Source organism: Montipora foliosa, chromosome 12 (genome assembly GCF_036669935.1).
Source record: "Montipora foliosa isolate CH-2021 chromosome 12, ASM3666993v2, whole genome shotgun sequence".
Classification (NCBI taxonomy): domain Eukaryota; kingdom Metazoa; phylum Cnidaria; class Anthozoa; order Scleractinia; family Acroporidae; genus Montipora; species Montipora foliosa.
Window position 1 is genome coordinate 7,205,822 of NC_090880.1, and position 17,500 is coordinate 7,223,321.

The 17,500-nt window shown below is 38.3% G+C and overlaps 1 long non-coding RNA gene and 1 pseudogene across 2 annotated transcripts in view; both read right to left on the minus strand.

The window, feature by feature from the left end:
* Positions 1-10,453: 10,453 nt before the first annotated feature.
* The window catches only part of LOC137979268 (uncharacterized), a 42,698-nt gene continuing 35,651 nt past the window's right edge, over positions 10,454-17,500 (minus strand). For both annotated transcript variants that reach the window (XR_011118288.1, XR_011118287.1), the window contains exon 5: positions 10,454-10,567. This is a non-coding gene — a long non-coding RNA (uncharacterized lncRNA). The remainder of the gene's footprint in view (positions 10,568-17,500) is intronic.
* LOC137979818 (uncharacterized) lies at positions 14,063-15,964 on the minus strand (annotated as a pseudogene).

Here is a 17,500-nt window from a genome sequence, read left to right on the forward strand (position 1 = left end):
GGATGCAATTATACGAGCCGTAGAAAATATTAGCAAACTTTCGATACAATAACCGTCAAAAGCATGCAACCTACCACCCTAATCTAATTCGTAGCAGTTAATATAAAGATTGCTGAAAGGGCTTAATTAAAACAATCTTCATTGGCGATGTTTTGTCCTTTGTGTCCCGCCTAAGAGTGTATCAAAGAAAGTTTGAGTTCTGAGTACAAAATGCCCATTGAACGGTCGAATTAGGGGAAGAGATATGTCTAAACCCTAAATATGAGGTGATCATGAATTATGATTTGCTTTGCATGTCACAACGCTTCAAGGCAGACAGCAACATCGGTGCACGGTGATAAAATTAACAGACCAAAACTAATATTTTTTATGTGCAAAAACCAATTAAGTCGGTTGTTTTGTTTGAGCGAGTTGCGAACCTATTTCATGTTCCAATGCAAACACTTAGATGCTCTATTGAGGTCGCCGCCCTCAAATTACCTTTCATTTACGAACAGCCATAATCCTCTTAGTTTGACAAAGGGTCACAGTTGGACAGAAATATTCAAAGCCAATTCATGTATTTTTGTTTGCTCAAAATTAATGAACGCAGAGCAATATTTCGCTTTTTGGTTCCTCCGTGTATCCCCTATGAAACCGTCAATTTGGACAAACGAGAAATCCAGCCGCAATCATCGATTGCATTATTAATTTAAGTTAACGATCAGGTCCCAGTTGATCGAACACTGGTAACTATGTGCTATCGGAGAGTTCCAGTATCGGCAAGGATTTAGATTATTTACTCACGCATCCGAAACAAATATGCGGACTGCAATGCAAACACAGTTGAGGGCGTCCGCCCATGGCGGGTTTAACGTGGATAGTGTAATGGGATAAAGTTATCCATCTATGAACAATTTGGGCCGGGAAGCGCAGGTCACACTTCAAGACAAACATAAAAGCTGGGAACTTTAGAAGGAAATGCATTCCGCTAAATAATGCTAACAATGCTCTGCAGTTCGTGTTATCTAAGACAACAAGCCTGCTATCCTGAAAGAACGTCATGGCAAACCGTTCGTTGCATCCAAAAAACGTAACTTTTTGCGTATTTGTTCCAGTGGCAGTCGTACAGTGTAACTACTTCATCGGTGATACTCTCGTCAATATACAGAAACGGGTCTTTTACCCGTGTAATGCTGCGTTCGCCTATACGGTGCTTTAACACTGAATTAATATCATTGTCGAATTTTTGTGCTGCTTGGTTTTAAAAATGTCATATTGGACAATATTTACAAAATAGTAGCCTTTTTCTGTGTCAGGGGATTAAAAACCTCCCTCTGCCTTAAGCGGTTTCCCATGGCTCTCGTCCGGCGAGTTGTGCTTTCTTCGAAGGTTCGTTGACAGTATTGCCAACAAATTCTCTGTTTGACCCGCCGACTAAAACGACTAGTTATATCAACTACAAAACACTGGATATACAGTATTAATTCCCTTCAAAGGAAACCGAACTGCACATGCCTACATTGGCCATGGTTTAACCTGGAAAAAGGGTAACTAACATACCTGCCTCTTCGAGGTTAATTTTTTTTTCATTCGTTCATCACTTGTTCACCTTTGTGGCTAAATTATATTAAATTGTGGTCTTTAAACCGACCTCCCTAAGAAGGAAATAAGTAATGGAAAAAATCTAGATCTGGCGTTGGTGTTTCCGCAATGAAATGTCATAGACCGTCACTTAGAAGGTGCGATATCCAAGTCATTTGATTTTGCCTCAAAATCAGTAATTTGTTCGGCTTTTCGGCGATTGTTTCAAACTCGAACAATGTAGCCATATCGGCTAAAGACTTCTTCAGGACCTCTTTAATCAGCTATACATTTAATGAGACATGTGGTATCCGGAAAAGACGTGGCACATCAAAGGTCATGAGGATTTCAATCAAACAGAAATGAAAGACATTTTTATGACGATTCAGTCGCTTTAACAATTTGGATCATTTTGTCATCGTAATCCTTATTTATCAGTGGTGGAAATGCCAAGCTGCTGCCTTTCAGTGCCATTTGTTCCTCACATCAATAAGTTTTGAAAGGTCTAATTTTCTTTGTTGTCGCTGATAATGTCTTCTGGGGGAGATTGTTTGGGTCCCAGAAAATTCGATCAGCTGGCCTTTAAAGAAAAAGAAGAGAACCGTATTGTATACAGTTCCCATGTCTTAACATGCTGCTCTTGACTGATCATAATTTAATTCTATCACCGTACCGTATCAATACGCGTGAAAAGTTTCCCAACTTTAGTTAGCATCACTCCTGTACTTGTCACCCTTGATTTGGAAGCATCTTCATGAAATATTCTTGTTTTATATACGCACAGAAGACAGACATAATTTACAACGTCCTTGCTAACGTGACGTCAGTGGTGCCAAGTAATACTTTAAAGAAACAGTTACTATCTTGTTATCTTAAAGTCAGTCTGAATAAGGTGGACTTTGTCGATAATGCTCTATTTCATCTCTATCACAAACTTTAACCTTTCTGTTTACTCTCGTGAGAAACTGAACACGTTCTTTAACTTCGCACACAACATATCGCTGCCGAGGCGCTCCTTTTTTGCCGGGACCGGAAAATAAGTTGTATCGGGGTAATTGGAGCTTATCCATGTTTCTTAGTATCGCTGAGCGACAATACCTTTCTTTTTCCATATTTTGCCGCGTTGTCAGTGGTTGATTTCGTCTACAGAGTGGGCTGGCGGAATTCTCTTTGATAAAATTACATTGCTACGATTTGCAAACTAATTTGAAAGGCCGAGACTTCATTAAAAATGTAAACCTTCTGGTTGTCCTCACAACACCCGCCCAGAGCACCGTTTCTTGAAACCAGTTGGCCGAAGTGACGAGAATTTCACCTCTATCAAGACAGCGTTTTTGTTCAAACTCTTCAGACGTTCTTTGAGTTTTTTAATTGTCAAAACCTCCATGCAGTTTACCCTAGTGCCTTTGTAAACTTTCTTGATGGTTGCATCAAATCTTCTGATTCAGTTTCTGTCGTACTTTACTTAGTATTATTACATTATTAATTTATTACAACATCTGGACGAAGTGAACTATATAATTAAGCTACGCAAGTCTAACATCATATAGATCTGGACAGCTGTTCATGGCTAGGAATTTTACGTACAGTTTGATTTGATCATCACCTTTCGGTGCTGACGCGACTATATATCAAACAGAAAGACCAAGCAGCTGTTGAATACCAGTTTCGTCACGTCAATACACATTTTTGAAAGTTTTACTGAGAGAGTCAAACAAAATAGGCACTGCTAATTACAGAATATCAGTCAGTCTTTTTAAGTATTCAAATGAGCCAACACCGCAGAATTTGCACAATGAATGGGGCGTATTGTTATATGCCTGTCAAAGCTCAAGAATTGCCGCTACAGGCTGGGTATAGGTATTATTCTATTCTGCCTGTTCCGCCTTGGAACACACCTTAGTCACCTGATTACATTGGTACAAACCCTTTCTTCGGGGAAAAGTGATCAGAAAAAGCAACATTTTGTTGTGAAAACTACTTGTCCAGAGTTTTTATCAGTTAAATGACAAAGGCTGTAAATTACTCACCAAGTCAATGTGGCGTCCTGTAAGCCTGACGTAGGATGCTCCCACTGTGACTACCAAACCACAGACGTCCCGAACTTGGAATTTTTTATCGATCACCTTTCGCAAATCAACGTTTTCACATTTTTGCCACGGGCTTATTTTCCGTTTGAAGAAATGACAAGCTAAGATTTTCATTAAATTTTCTTTTGCGTGATTGAAATGTTAAAGCGTAGTTTTCAGTGTTTTGATAGTGTTTAAAATTTTAAATTCATTTCTCTTTATCTATACATTAAAGTGATTTACATTACAGGACAGTTCTGTCCATTATTATCCATTGGTTCAGGGAATAACATCTTGAAAAAAAAAGATTGCTAAATGGTTCACGTCATTTGAGAGAATTAGAGACATTTTACCTCAATTTTGAGTTTCCCTTGACTATTATATTGCAATACGAAAGTACTACACGGGAAAATTCTCATTGTCTGGAAGACTCGCTATATAATTGTGTTTTAAAGTTGTTTCTCTCTTTGCTCACTTCTAGTGTTTTCCAAATTATTAGCACTCTATAGCTGAAAATTAAATTAACGGATATTTCACCGTTTTCATTTGTTGCCAAAACATATATTTTTTCTGTGATTTAGTACAAGAAAAACCTCGAAACTGGCTGCCTTGAGTTTCCTAGCCGACTTTGTAATTTGAGAGGTCGATCATAGACCACTCAATTGTAAACAAGTAAACCCTATTACCTACCTCCAGTATTTTTATGTTGCATAAAACTTGATTGTGTTTTTCACCTGGCCCTGCTGTGTTTAAAACAGAGTTATGTCCCTTCCTTTGTTAAATCTCATCGGCTTGCTCGATGTTTAAGGACGGAAAGCCCAATAGGGGCTCTGCCGAGTCCATCGGAAAGACCTGAAGAGGATTTCTCGCTTTAATAGTACGACATGTCTATTTGAGGTCAATGTAGAGGGAAACAAAATAAAAGAAAGGAGAAAGAGAGAGCTCTTTCTTCGGCGCTTTTACCATACAGTGTATCTGGATTTTTCTAAATGGTGCTTGATAGCACAAGTGTTATACTAATATTGTTAAAAGTACAAACATGTTCCTTAAAGTCAAAAGTGCGGCTGTATTTTTAAAAATTTCTATACTTTTCTGTTCTAAACACTTAAAAAGAACCCATTGATAGTTACCCATGCTTTGCCTTCATTGAACTCACGAGAATGGTAAATCACGGTCCTCAAGAATAAAGAACCTTATTTCAAATTTTCAGGCGTTCTGTCCTCTCTCCGTAGAGAATTGCCTTATTTTAATTGTATTTTGTTAATAATAGATTGACTTACGAGAGATTTAAAGGAATTGCGACTTCAAAGCTCCAGTGATGAAGGTACTTAGCCTTTGGAGGGATCAGCTGTAGGGTCTAAGTGGATCCAAGATTTAAAAAGACGTTTAATATCCCAGTGACTGAGATATCGTAAGGATGGCTGTCCAATGGTTGACAACTTTTCAAAGCTTCCAATTATTTTTCTCTTAGACTTTTAAGACGAAAGGCGTTTATGGAATTACCATGCCACCCGACTAAATTGTTTCGAAATTTTGCATTTGAAACAAGCACATTAATTTTAATAGTCTCCTCCTAAATTTGTGAGCAATGAATGAGGATATGGCTGCACTCGATAACACAAATCTATCCCAATTCGTCAAGGACAGAATTTAAATGAACAACTTTAGGAATGGTTATTCTTAACGCAAAAGAATCTCTAGAAATTCCAAAATAACTCTTTAATAAGCAATTCAAAATCAGCACTCCCGGAAAGACGCAAATAAGCCGCGTTAGAAGACATGAGTGTGATTTGAGATCTCATGCGGTTTTAACTGAATGCGCCATAACACTTCATATTGAATTACCCAGCTATCTAAATCCGTTGTGTAATTGCCGAGAACAAATACTGCTCTTGGGGTGTAAATGGATGCATTCATTTTGCATCAAACATTTATTCGTTAAACTTGAAATCGGATTCTGCCCTCGGTGTATTAATCTTTAAGCTGCCTTTCACTGAATTTTATACTCATGCATGAGACTTCGAGAGAAAACCCTTAATTTCTTACTTAGCCAACTGGGATGTACTCATGACAGTGCCTTGAAGTTCAATCCCAAGATGTCACTTCGCAAAAAAGATTAATGCGGTCTCAGTTCTATATGCTGCGCAAGGTCGGATTCAAACTGCTTTTTAAACCTCAAATGGAAAGCTATTTCTAGCAGACAAAACGTAAAAACGTAAAATGCTGTTTGTCATGTTCGGTCTATGGTGGCTCACTCTTCTTTAATCAATCAATGAAACAAACTAAATATTCTGGTCGTTGAAATTACACTGTACAAAATGTCTATAACTTTTTGAATCGGTGATCTTGAAAGGTATGTCCATTCAAATGACACCAGTGACTTGTCATCTCCGCAACGATATCGATTTGATAATTTTCTTGACTGTTCCACACTTTTAAATATTTCCCCTCTACCCTTCCAATTTTTCCGAATTTTTAAAGTTTTTAATTTGTATCTTTAGCTGCATTGTGCTGGTCTCTTTCGACCCAATGTTTGAGCACCAAGTTGCTAAAAAGTCAGCTTTCTATGACAGACAAGAAGGCATTTGTTTGAAATAGTCAGAAATCATCTTCAGTTGCATCCCTTTCAAAATTGTTGAAAGACGGTAATGATTACTCAGATATTGTTGCTATGGAAATTACCTACCATAACTACTCTTCTTGAATTTAAGTCTTTACTGTGATCCTGTTTATGACCGGGGCTGAAAGTGAGAGCGGCGAACTTGCTGCTTACGCTATTTGGCTACTTGGTGTTCTTAAGCCGATGGCCGATTGAGCGCCATTTTTTTGCAATTTAATTGTATTTTGTAGCGTTCTGGAAAAGCTGTGGATGTGAACCATGATGACATTTGCTTCGAAATGCATCCATAATCGTGCAAGTTTTAAAAGGACTTGTCACAATAAATCGCCGCTACCTAATGCTTCACGTACACGTACAAAGACCACATACGCAGACTGAAAACCCGGAGGGAGGGGGGGGGGGGGACAACTTTAGGAATTTCTGGGTGGGGATGTGCCGCTGGGACCCTGGAACCCTTAGTCTATACCAGAGCTTGTTCAGCTGGATTTTGCTACCCTATACTAGAGTAAACTCCCACCGATTTCCGGCTAAATTCCGATTCTTGACAGTTAATAATATCCAGAGGTGTTTCATAATAGCCATTTATTGACACTGTTGAGGCTGAGTTACGTAAACTTAAACTTTGCCGATTTGATTTTTTTATATTCTTGAGTGGGAATTTCTGGTTTCCTTAGTCATGATAAAATCTTCAACCGACTGGTCAGTTTTCGTGAAAAATGATACCCTATTCTAGACCGAAAGGCTATGATTTATATACTCTATCCTAGAGTAAGCTTGAAAACCATACCCTTCACAGCGGCACATACCTATATAGTCCATATATGGCAGTACCCCCCTCCCCCCGGATTGAAAACGACGCAAACGACTGGAGTTCTAATAATGTTACGTGATGACGCCAACACATTTTGCCCTGGTTCTATAAATAGTATAGTTTTTAGTTTAATTTGGCCAAAGAAATGACAGCACGTAACTTTCTTTAAGCTGAAAAGAAGGAAGTCCTAAGAGATTAAACAGATAGGCATCTGTTATTGCTTTTTTGCATGAATACCTTCAGTATTAAAGATATCCTTTGTTCTCTTGTTTTTAAAACGGTCAGTTGACTGTTTTTATTTTGAGCAAATGTGTATTCAAAAAGCGAAGAAAAATTCCTAAAATTAAAGGAACACGATGCAAAATGCGATATTTTTGTCACTTATAAAAGTTTCAAACTAACATGCGGATAACGAGTGGCCACAAGCATCATTATGCATATGTAGTGGACACTTTCAAACCGTGAGTAATTATCCCTTTTAACATCCACAAGAAATTAGTACTTAGACAAATTTTTCTAACAGTGCATTAAGAGGACCTTAGAATTTAATAGTTTGGCTCTAATATTGATCTCGATTTAGTTCCTAAATTCGTTCGTGCAATATCCTGGTCAGTTTGTGAATCTCTCCTGTCATAATGTCATTACTTTAAAACATTTATTAACAACTTTGTCATTTCGAGACGTGACCCACAGAACACGCGGAAAATGCCCAATTTTGTTAAGTTTGTGCGTAGTGTGTTTTACAAGTATCGCCGGATTGAAGTTGTTCTTCAAGTCACTTTTGAGAGAAGACTACCTGCTGGTACCACTGTAAGCAATTAAACCTTTCCCCTGAGCATGGTTAAAGCGACCGTTTTACCTTATTTATTTTTTATTTTAAGAGAGTTTTCGCATTCAGTTATACCAACTTGAACGCCATGAAAGCAAAATTTAAGTATTACACTAAGCTTAGTACAACTGCAAAAAAAGCAAAACAACTTGCGTTCCCTCACTGAGTTAGCTGAAGTTTTATAACTGTCCTGTAAAAAAAGTCCAAACTGAATTTTTTTTATTATCTGAGTGTCAATGAACCAGCAACAAGATTATGTCGTAGGAAAGCCTAAAAAAGTCAAATCGGCTGCAGTAAAAAGGACGGCTCGACAATTGAGGAGAGATGAAAATAAAACTTTCCTTTAATTATGGGACTAAAACAAATGAGATTTTAACCCCGCTCCGATTTTAAGCCTTAACGTTTACAAGAGGTGATACAGAATTAACACTGAGAAGAATATTCTTCATACCTTCGTATCTCTTTGTTTACCGCCAGAACTCATAGTTTCTCCTATGATGTCTGAGGTCAGTAACGATCATAAATTGTGATGTTTCGGCGGTTTTTCATTGTGCCATTTTGAAAAACTAATTGAAGGTCAAACGCCTCATGTGCACCTGCGCTCCAAGATCCTCTAGAAGTTTGAAGGAGGGAGGACTGCTGTCTTGGTAGAGAAAGATGAATTAATTGTTTGCTTTTCGAAATGTCAATAATTGACCCAATTCTGTTATGAAAACTCATCCATAAGAAATACCTTGTATATTCGACCCAGAGAAACCCCCAACGACGGATCGTTTCCAAAATACATTGGTCTAACAACCGGAGTTGAACTGTTGATGATTTTCACTCCATGACCAATGACTCTTTTGTTACGAGAATTTGCTTGTGGATATGTGGATGGCAAATGAAATGATGTCATGGGGCGTCATCTTCATATTAAATGAATATTTTAAGGCTTCCAAGCTACACCAGCACCCATCACCGCCTTTTATTTACTTTCACATCATGAAAAAAAGCTTGTTTTACTGGATTGTGGCCGACCCTAGAAATCGAGCATCGTTCTTATCAAATAGTCGCATTTGTATTTCTTTCATTATCACAAAAGCTGAAAGCGGATTAATTTGTGCATGCGGAGAATAATTCAGATTCTGAAGACGTGGGAAGTAGTTAAATGTTTGTTATTTGTCCATGGGATAACATTTTCATTCGTCAAATAAGCTTTGCTAATACTTAAATACTGATCTTTTATGCTTAATCCCATCTTATAACAAACAGCACATATTCGTACAAAACCACCAAGTTGGTTATACTCGAATCCGTTATTACACGGCTTCTCTCACTTATTTTAAAAGAAAACAAATATTTTCATTGAAAAACACAATTTAAAACTACTCGCTTAGGCAGAAGTAATGTTTTGAATTGATATTTCTTTCGGACCAAAGCGGTTTTCATTCGGCGCCTTCTACTTGCATCCAGACAAAAGAGGATAGATAAATTTTACTATAAAAGGTGTTTCCAATAATTAATTTTTACAGAGCAATGCTATGCGTAAATGTTAGAACGCGTAGAAAAAAAAAAATCGTCAACACTGCGAAAGAATATCTTTGATAAGCAAAACGGAGCTATCAATATTCCATTCGGTTCTCTCTTTGTTATTTCTCTTTTGTTAATGAGTTTTCAAAAAATGTTCGGCCTCGCGGTTTGCGAATACATGATAAGCCAAAAATGTTTTACCGCAAAGCAATTATGGGTGTGTTTGCGTTAAATTATGCCACAGTAAAAAAGGACAGCTCTTTCACATGTTCGCAACATCTAATTTTTTTTGCTATTGTATATTTTCCCGAATAGGGACCTAAGATGAGCTCTGCTGCAAATCGAGTTACTCAATTGCGCGTTTTTGCTGAGATGCGACTTCGCACGCAGTAAGCGTAAACAAGCATTGGTCAGCCATCCTCTTGTTACATGTTTAATTTAGGTCTAGGTAAAATTGTTTGAATTGATGAAGTAAATTTTGTCGTTTCTTTTTTTCTTGTTCATCTCAAAACTTGTCAGTTAGTTAATCTGTTGTCACGGTATAAGATATTAAAGTCTCTCTCAATAGCACAGGAAATGTTTTTCTCCGACTGTTCCATTTAATCATGATGCACTGACAAGTTTTCGAAGGCTCGTTCACTTTGGTAACTGTGTTATTTATCTTAAGCTTCATGCACTTTTTGTTCAACTTGTATAAACATAGCATGTTTCACCTGTGAGGTTTGGTCATCATCATTTGCTGGCTATCGCGGATCGAACTCTTGTTATTATTCGGAGTCAGTGCCGTTTTAAATATTAAAATACTTACAGTAAGTGCTACGATACGAAAAAGTTTTTTCGTTTTGCTTTACCCAACAATTTAATTCTCCTTCTTTTGAAATTGAATTTTCTTATGTACTGCGAGTGTTGATTCTTGCTCTGGTTATGTTCCAGTGATAGATTTGTTAAGCAAACCTTTGTTTTTGTGGGTAAGCGCCAAAGTCCATTTGTCAGAGATTATAAGTTTTGTTATGTTAACTGCATTTGGCTTTTTAGTGGTATGGCATTACCTTGGCTTCTTCGCTTCGAGGGGCCTTCTTTGCTATCCTGTACAGTAGCTTTTGGGACACAGTTATACCCCAGTTGGCCGTGATTCACGCCTCACAGATGTCACAAATAAATAACTAAATAAATAATAAATAAAGAAAGACATTAATAAATTTTCGGTCTCTATAACTCTTCTTCCATAAAGCCAAATTCTGTATAAAAATTGTGCAGAGCAAAACTAGATACCGTTAAAATTTATATCCTGTGGATTAAAAGTGTGTTTGTTTTAGCCGTTTCCCTCCTGATAATTATCATTCTTTCTTTGCTGTTCTTTTATGAGTTTTTTTTTCCGGTGAACATGTGTTCCTTTTAAAAAGCGGCTTTCAGCAATGTTTACGTTAGCTCTGGATTTGTTAGTTTGGGCTTAAGAGCCAAGATTCATTTCCAGTCATTAATAATCCCCTTATAACGTCATTCGTGTTACGCTTTGTTAGACTTGCATATATCATTTTGAAGGTGTATTTCAACTCTGAGTTTAGCACTTTTGTACCTGACCGTTGTATCTTAGATGAACAATAAAGCTTCAATAAATATATTGTTCAAGGGTTGAACATCGATCAAGTAACACCGTATCGGTACAGTCTTGTTTTCAAGAAGTTTTTGTTTTTTCTATACTTTCGTTTGGCGTTTTGTTGTTGTTGTTTTTAAGAGAAAATGTTCGATTCGATCGGGAACCACTTTGTCGGTGCAGCTGCGGGTGTTGTTTTTTTTTTTCCTCCATTGTCGAACCAAATGCTCTTGAATCTTTCTTGAGAAATATTTTCTAACGATTGCTTTTCAGACATCTTTTCCCTCTAAGCGTTACCTTGATTATTGCGGCGGCATCTTCAAGACCTATCCTGATGGCAATGAGTTCGTTGGCGTGAAAAGGTAATTCTCACAACTTTGCAGACACACGTCTTTGATCTTAATGTTTCCGCTTTCCCTCAGTAATTATGTACTAGCATTTTTTTAGCAGTTCATTTCTCATGGACACCTCAATTAGGGCCGGAGTGAATTGTTCCATGATGTGTCCGTCGTAATGCGGCCAGATTTCAAAGGCTTTGCATGGCTTAAGCGAAAGCAGGTTATAACTGACGAGTTTAAATTGTTAAGATAAAGGCTATTACAGCCATTAGGGACCCCAGTGAAGGTTCGTTTTCATCATCTGGCTAAACGCACTGATCTATATGAAAAGTATCACGTCTCAGGCAGAAATTTTCATAAGTAAAAGATACAGTGGAAATTAAATTGTATCTCGATATAACTGAGGAGAGTACTTATTTTATCAGCCGCGGCTTTAATTTGAGCTGGGAATATTTTTTGTGGTGCCACTTAATAGTGCTCAAAAGTGATCCCTAAAAGGCCTAGTTTTTTAACATTTGTTGACCCTTTTATAGCATTTTAAAAATCTTCCCGTTAGGCCTAATATGCCATTTTCGAAATATCAAATATTCAGCTTAATAGTGAGGCAGTGAGGACGAAAACAATAGAAACACAATAGAAACACAATAGAAACATCCACTTTCCATTGTCTTTGTCCTCTAAACCTCTCTTTCAAGCTGAATTTTAATATATCGAAAAAGGCCAATTAAAAATCCTTAATTATTTGTCCTCAAAATTTCTACTGTTAGACGGACTCTTCAACATTTTTAATTTGCGTCGCCTTCTTTTTGCAAAGTTCGGATGTGAGCACAACTGCACCAAAAGAAGATAACAGCTAAATGCTTCATACTGAGTATTATTCTTGGCTTGCACGTGACGTCACTGTACTTTCCATATTTGGGTATCCGCCATGTTGGGGTTCCACCGCGGGTAAAATTTACATGTGTTTATTACGCATATATGCCATCGCTGTGTACTATACGATGAGTTCTTTGGAAAATGAACGCGTCCCCTCGCTTGACGAGCTTTGTAGTAAGATCCCAATATTGTCGGAGTATAGTGCTAAACTTGACGACAACGTAAAACGAAGATACGTTGAAAAAATCGCCGAAATTGGAGTCGATCCGGTCACCATTCCCGATCAACAGTTTGACACGGAGTACCTTCCACCTATCGAAGCGATGGATTTGCTTAGCTACTTGGTTTTGGAAACGAGGTTCTACACGAAAGAGCAGTTCAAAGCATACAAGAGTTTGGAAGCCTACAACTTTGTGGTTTCAGGATTTTTATCAGGCATTCAAGGCTGTGTTGTCGCTGGAAAGCACGTTGTTACAGGAAAAGTGAGACATTCACAAAGAATGAATGACCCTTTGATCTATTTGTGGGTTGTCGCCGAAAAAGACGGAACAGTCAAATCAGCCCACTGCTTAGGGTGCAAAGCAGGGCTCTCGCAAACGTGCTCGCATGTTGCAAGTGTGTTGTTTTATATCGAAGCGTGGACGAGGATTCGCGGTAAGTTGGCCTGTACCCAGGCCAAGTTAAATGTACGTGGTTGTTGCCATCATTTGTAAAAGATGTCCCATATGCAAAAATGCGCGACATAAATTTGACCTCCGCCAGAAAACTTAAAGCGGATTTGGATGAAAAAATCGATAACTTAGGAGAGGCTCAGGCAACATCCTTCACCGGCAGCAGAAGAGAACTAACAGTACAAGTTCCCACGGAGACTGAAATGAACACCCTTTATTGTCTAGACAAAAAATTTTTTTAGCTACCTGGACAGCTATCTCACATTGTAAACTAAATAGTTTTTGAGACACACAAAAAAGCTTCAGGTGTTATTGCTATTTATTTACAAAATAAACTGTTTCAACCAATTGGCCACCAGTAAGGTGTGACAAATTAAAATACTTCCCTTTCATTGCTTTACAAATCGTAATCCTCCCAAGATCTGAAATTCAATTCTCCTCACTGATGACCATACAAATCTTTGTTCTCTGTTCTTGTGAATTTGGTGTAACATAAAGACACTTTCCCATAGTTGGTAATTTTCCAAATTCTTACCTCCTGTCTCCTTGACAGAGTAGTAAAATCGTTAGGAGAATTTATTTGCTAGTCATTCCTGGGAGTGAAAGGTGTAAGTAATAATTTTCTAATGTAGGCGTATGATAAAGAACTTCAACCTAATGGCTTAAAAAACTGCAGCCATTAAGGGATATAAATCTAGTGGTAAACGTCTAAGTACCTTTCCTTTTTGTACAGTTATTAATGATCAATGATGAGGATATCTTTACAAGTAAACAAACTGTCTAACTGGTCATCTGTCATTTGTCTTTTTTCCCTTTTCGAAATATCATTAATTAAAACTGGCTGTTATTGGTTTTACAAGTTGTATTTTCAAATAAATGAACTGGGAATGACATGACAGGATGAACCTCTTATTGTTATAATTAATAAATATCACCTCCTTGGGTTTAACATATAAAATAGCTTTACAACGACTCCCGGTCAATTTGTATGTTCAAATAAATCAACTGGGAATTACATGACAGGAGAAACCTCTCATTGTTATAGTGAATAAATTTCTTTCAATTTCTTGGGTTTAACAGATAAAATTAGCTTTACAAAAGCACATTGTAACCTTTGAAATCCATATATTTGAAATCCATATATTTGAGACAAAAAATCCCTAAAACCCATATTCAAATTGGCCACACAACCCCATAAGGGACTTCCCCAGGTGGTGGTACACACATTTACAACATTTTAAAATTAAACCAACAAATTTCGAAACAGCATGGTTTACATAAGTACAATGGAATCCCAGTTTTGTAAATCCTCTATTTTTTAAAGCTTCTGATAACTTGGACTCGGAGTCATTTCCTCTCTTAAACTATTTTTAACCATTGATTTGAACTCTCTGATTTCACAAACCAATTTACACTAGCCTTAGAGGTTAACAAAATTGGGATTCCATTGTATTTTGCACAGATTAATCTAATCAAATGGGACAATGGGGCCACATAGATTGACAAGTCCAGAGCAAACTCTGAGTATGCGGTCGATCATAGGTACCTGGATCTCAGGATTTCCAGTTGGATTACAGGTTAAAAAATCTACTGACAAGGTACTCTCAAGAATAGTGTATTTCCTGCGTAAAAGTCCTATAACTCGTTCAACGTGGATCCTAACATGTGTGATCCCCCTTGTTCTTTCAACGTCAACAGGGTCCAGTTGTTCTTTTCCTTTAGTGAATGCTGGAATTATGAGTTTTGCTTGTTTAAGGGCAACACCATCGTGAACAGTGAATCCCCTGTCTGCGATAACTAGATCCCCAGGAAGCAAGTTGTTGAGCAGCCCACAATTTTCCGTGAGATACTTGTCTGAGGTGCGTCCCCCCCAGGCTTCCGAGACAAAGGAGATGCAGCCTTGAGGGGTTATGCCGATGAGGACCTTGACTGTGTTGTGGTGTTTGTACGAGCTGAACGTTTGTGCTCTAGCCAGGAGGTTTGTCGGTTTTACACAAAAAACTTCAAAACAGTCAATAATGACGGTTGTCTTATTTCCAAACGAAAACTTAAAACACTGGGGCATGGTCTTCCAAAGTTCTTCCCTCTCTGGCCACCTGATCAGTGGGGACAACCGCACATCCATGATGACCAGCCAGTGTGCAAATGTCCTTGATACTGTGGACATAGAGACTCCAAATCGGCCAAGTCTTGGTGTGGAACATTGAGTCTCAATTTCATCAGTACCATAACCATCTCTTGAAATAAAGAAAGGGATTGTGTTCTTCGTTTGACATGGGGTGCAACATGACTAAAAGTGGCTTCCAGTACTTCAAATGTTGGCAAACCAGTGTAGAAAGACACTTTCCCGTTATCATCTTTGAAATAATTTTTGTCAAAAGGCTTGCTAGTCACTGACTCAGCAAACAAGTAATCAAACTCTTCTGTTTGAGTTGAGGCATCACTTCATGGGCAGTCCTTGATGGAAAGAGATTCCACGGAGCGATATAAATAATCGAACGCTTCTGTTTGAGTAGAGCATGTGCTGTGTGTTGCTTGCTCGTTGGGATCTGATTCTTGCTGGTCTGTAGGTTGCAAGTCTAAGTTCTCCACTTGGACTTGTTCTGAACTGGTACTTGCACTTTCGATCTCAGCAGCAAAATCAGCAAGGGGAACTCCAGGCTCATTTAATTTCTGCTGCTTCAGTGAACGTTCTTGTTCCTGTTGTTCCGCGTGACGTTTTCGCCTTTCCTTTGACCTCTCCGCTCGAGCCTCTCGCGATTGCGCTTGATGTTGTTCACTTTGCGTCGCCGTTTTGTCATGGCCTAAATTGAGATTGGGAACCCAGTCAATATTGTAACGATCCCACAAAGGAGCTGCAGTTCCAGAATGGAAATGTTGGTCGCAAACTTTATCGCTGTTCAAGATTTTATCCGTAAGATCAGCACGGCTTATTGCAGAGATCCACAATCGCCGTCGCTCGATACTCAATTTCTCAACTTCTGGGCCTTGATTTGTAATAATAGCTGGAACTCGATACAATCGGACTCCCTTACCTCGACCAGTCTTTCTAGAACAGCCAACGATCAGGCACATAGGCATTTTGAGGCAGCGGAATTAGAGAAAATCGCGTTTAGGTTCACGAGTTGGTGACTACGTGGTCAGCACACTGGCCGCCATATTGGTTTTGGAACCCCAACATGGCGGATGAAAATGGCAAATTGTACCGGAAGTCACGTGACTGCAAGCCAAGAATACATGTTTCATACTGAGATGGTGCGTTAAAAGCGCTTGCTGAAGAGCTCACAATTGACGAGAAAAGTAAACTCCTAAGACATTGATGTTAACTTGAGTGATATATTTGGTTTGTGGCGTATTCTCAGAGAGGCTCGCGAAAGAAAAGTTGAGTAGGGTACGAAATAAATATTTAAACCGTAAAATGCGTCAAGGCCTGGTCAAACGGGAAAAGTTTGGCGTTTAAACAACATCATACGTTGTTTGGTGAACGAACACACTGTTATTTTCAAAGAGTTAATTTCACTCCAGTGCTGGAGTGAAAAAGTGGAGTAAAATAAAGCGGAGTAAAATGTACTCCTAAGAGGAGTTAATTTAACTCCACTAAGAGTAATTTTTACTCAGTACTAGTTAATATTCAAAGGCAATGACCTTGTCTAGAGTAAATTTTACTCTCCCTACAGAGTAATATAATATGCTGGAGTTAATTTTACTCCTATTTATCGGGATACTGAGTAAAGTCTACCCCACTTACTAATTCTACTTTCTGAGAAAAAAAGTACAAGAGGATTTTACTCCTATTTATGTATTTTTGTAGGGTAAATTTAAGTTTAGCCAGTTTAAGATGTGGAATTGGGGTTGTTTTATTTTTGTGAAATTCACCGATTAATTCTTTGTTTTCAAGGAGTTAATTGTAGTGAAAAAGTGGAGTAAAACTAAACGCAGTAAAATGTACGCCTCTTATTTAGTACTCCACTAATTAACCCTTTAACTCCCAATAGTGCCACTTATAGATTTTACTCTGTCTAACGCCAGACGATTTTACTCGTCAATGGGGAACCCCACGGGGCTGAAAGGGTTAACAACAGCTGGATTCACTCAAAAACTATGTCCCCATTAGCCCTTTAACTCCCAATAGTGCCACTTATAGATTTTACTCGTCAATGGGGAACCCCAAGGGGCTGAAAGGATTAAGAGTAGAGTATACTCCCCTCCAAGTCAACAGTTTTACAGGATTAAAATCCTGTTAATAAGGGCCGGTATCTTTCCACATTTCAGTGAGGGTTAATACGATGAGCCGCTCTGAATCTTGCTGGTTTTTTCGTTTTTAATTGGACGACCCGGTAATTAAAGTCGTTATCCTCCGCGATCTTGGATAACACAGTAGAGAACAGACTGAAAACTTGTGAGCCGTTTTGGTCAGCAGTCACCGGTGCAGCTCTTTACTGATTTCGGCGGGTCTTTCGGTGGTTTGAATAACGATCACAATTTGTGCTGACGAGTTTTTCGTTTGTTTACTCTTTAAATGCTGATCCAAAGCAAGGAAATGCTTACAACAACTCAAGTAAAAAGGTAAGCGTTAACTGAACCATGAGCAGATAATATTTGATGCCTTAGGCCCGA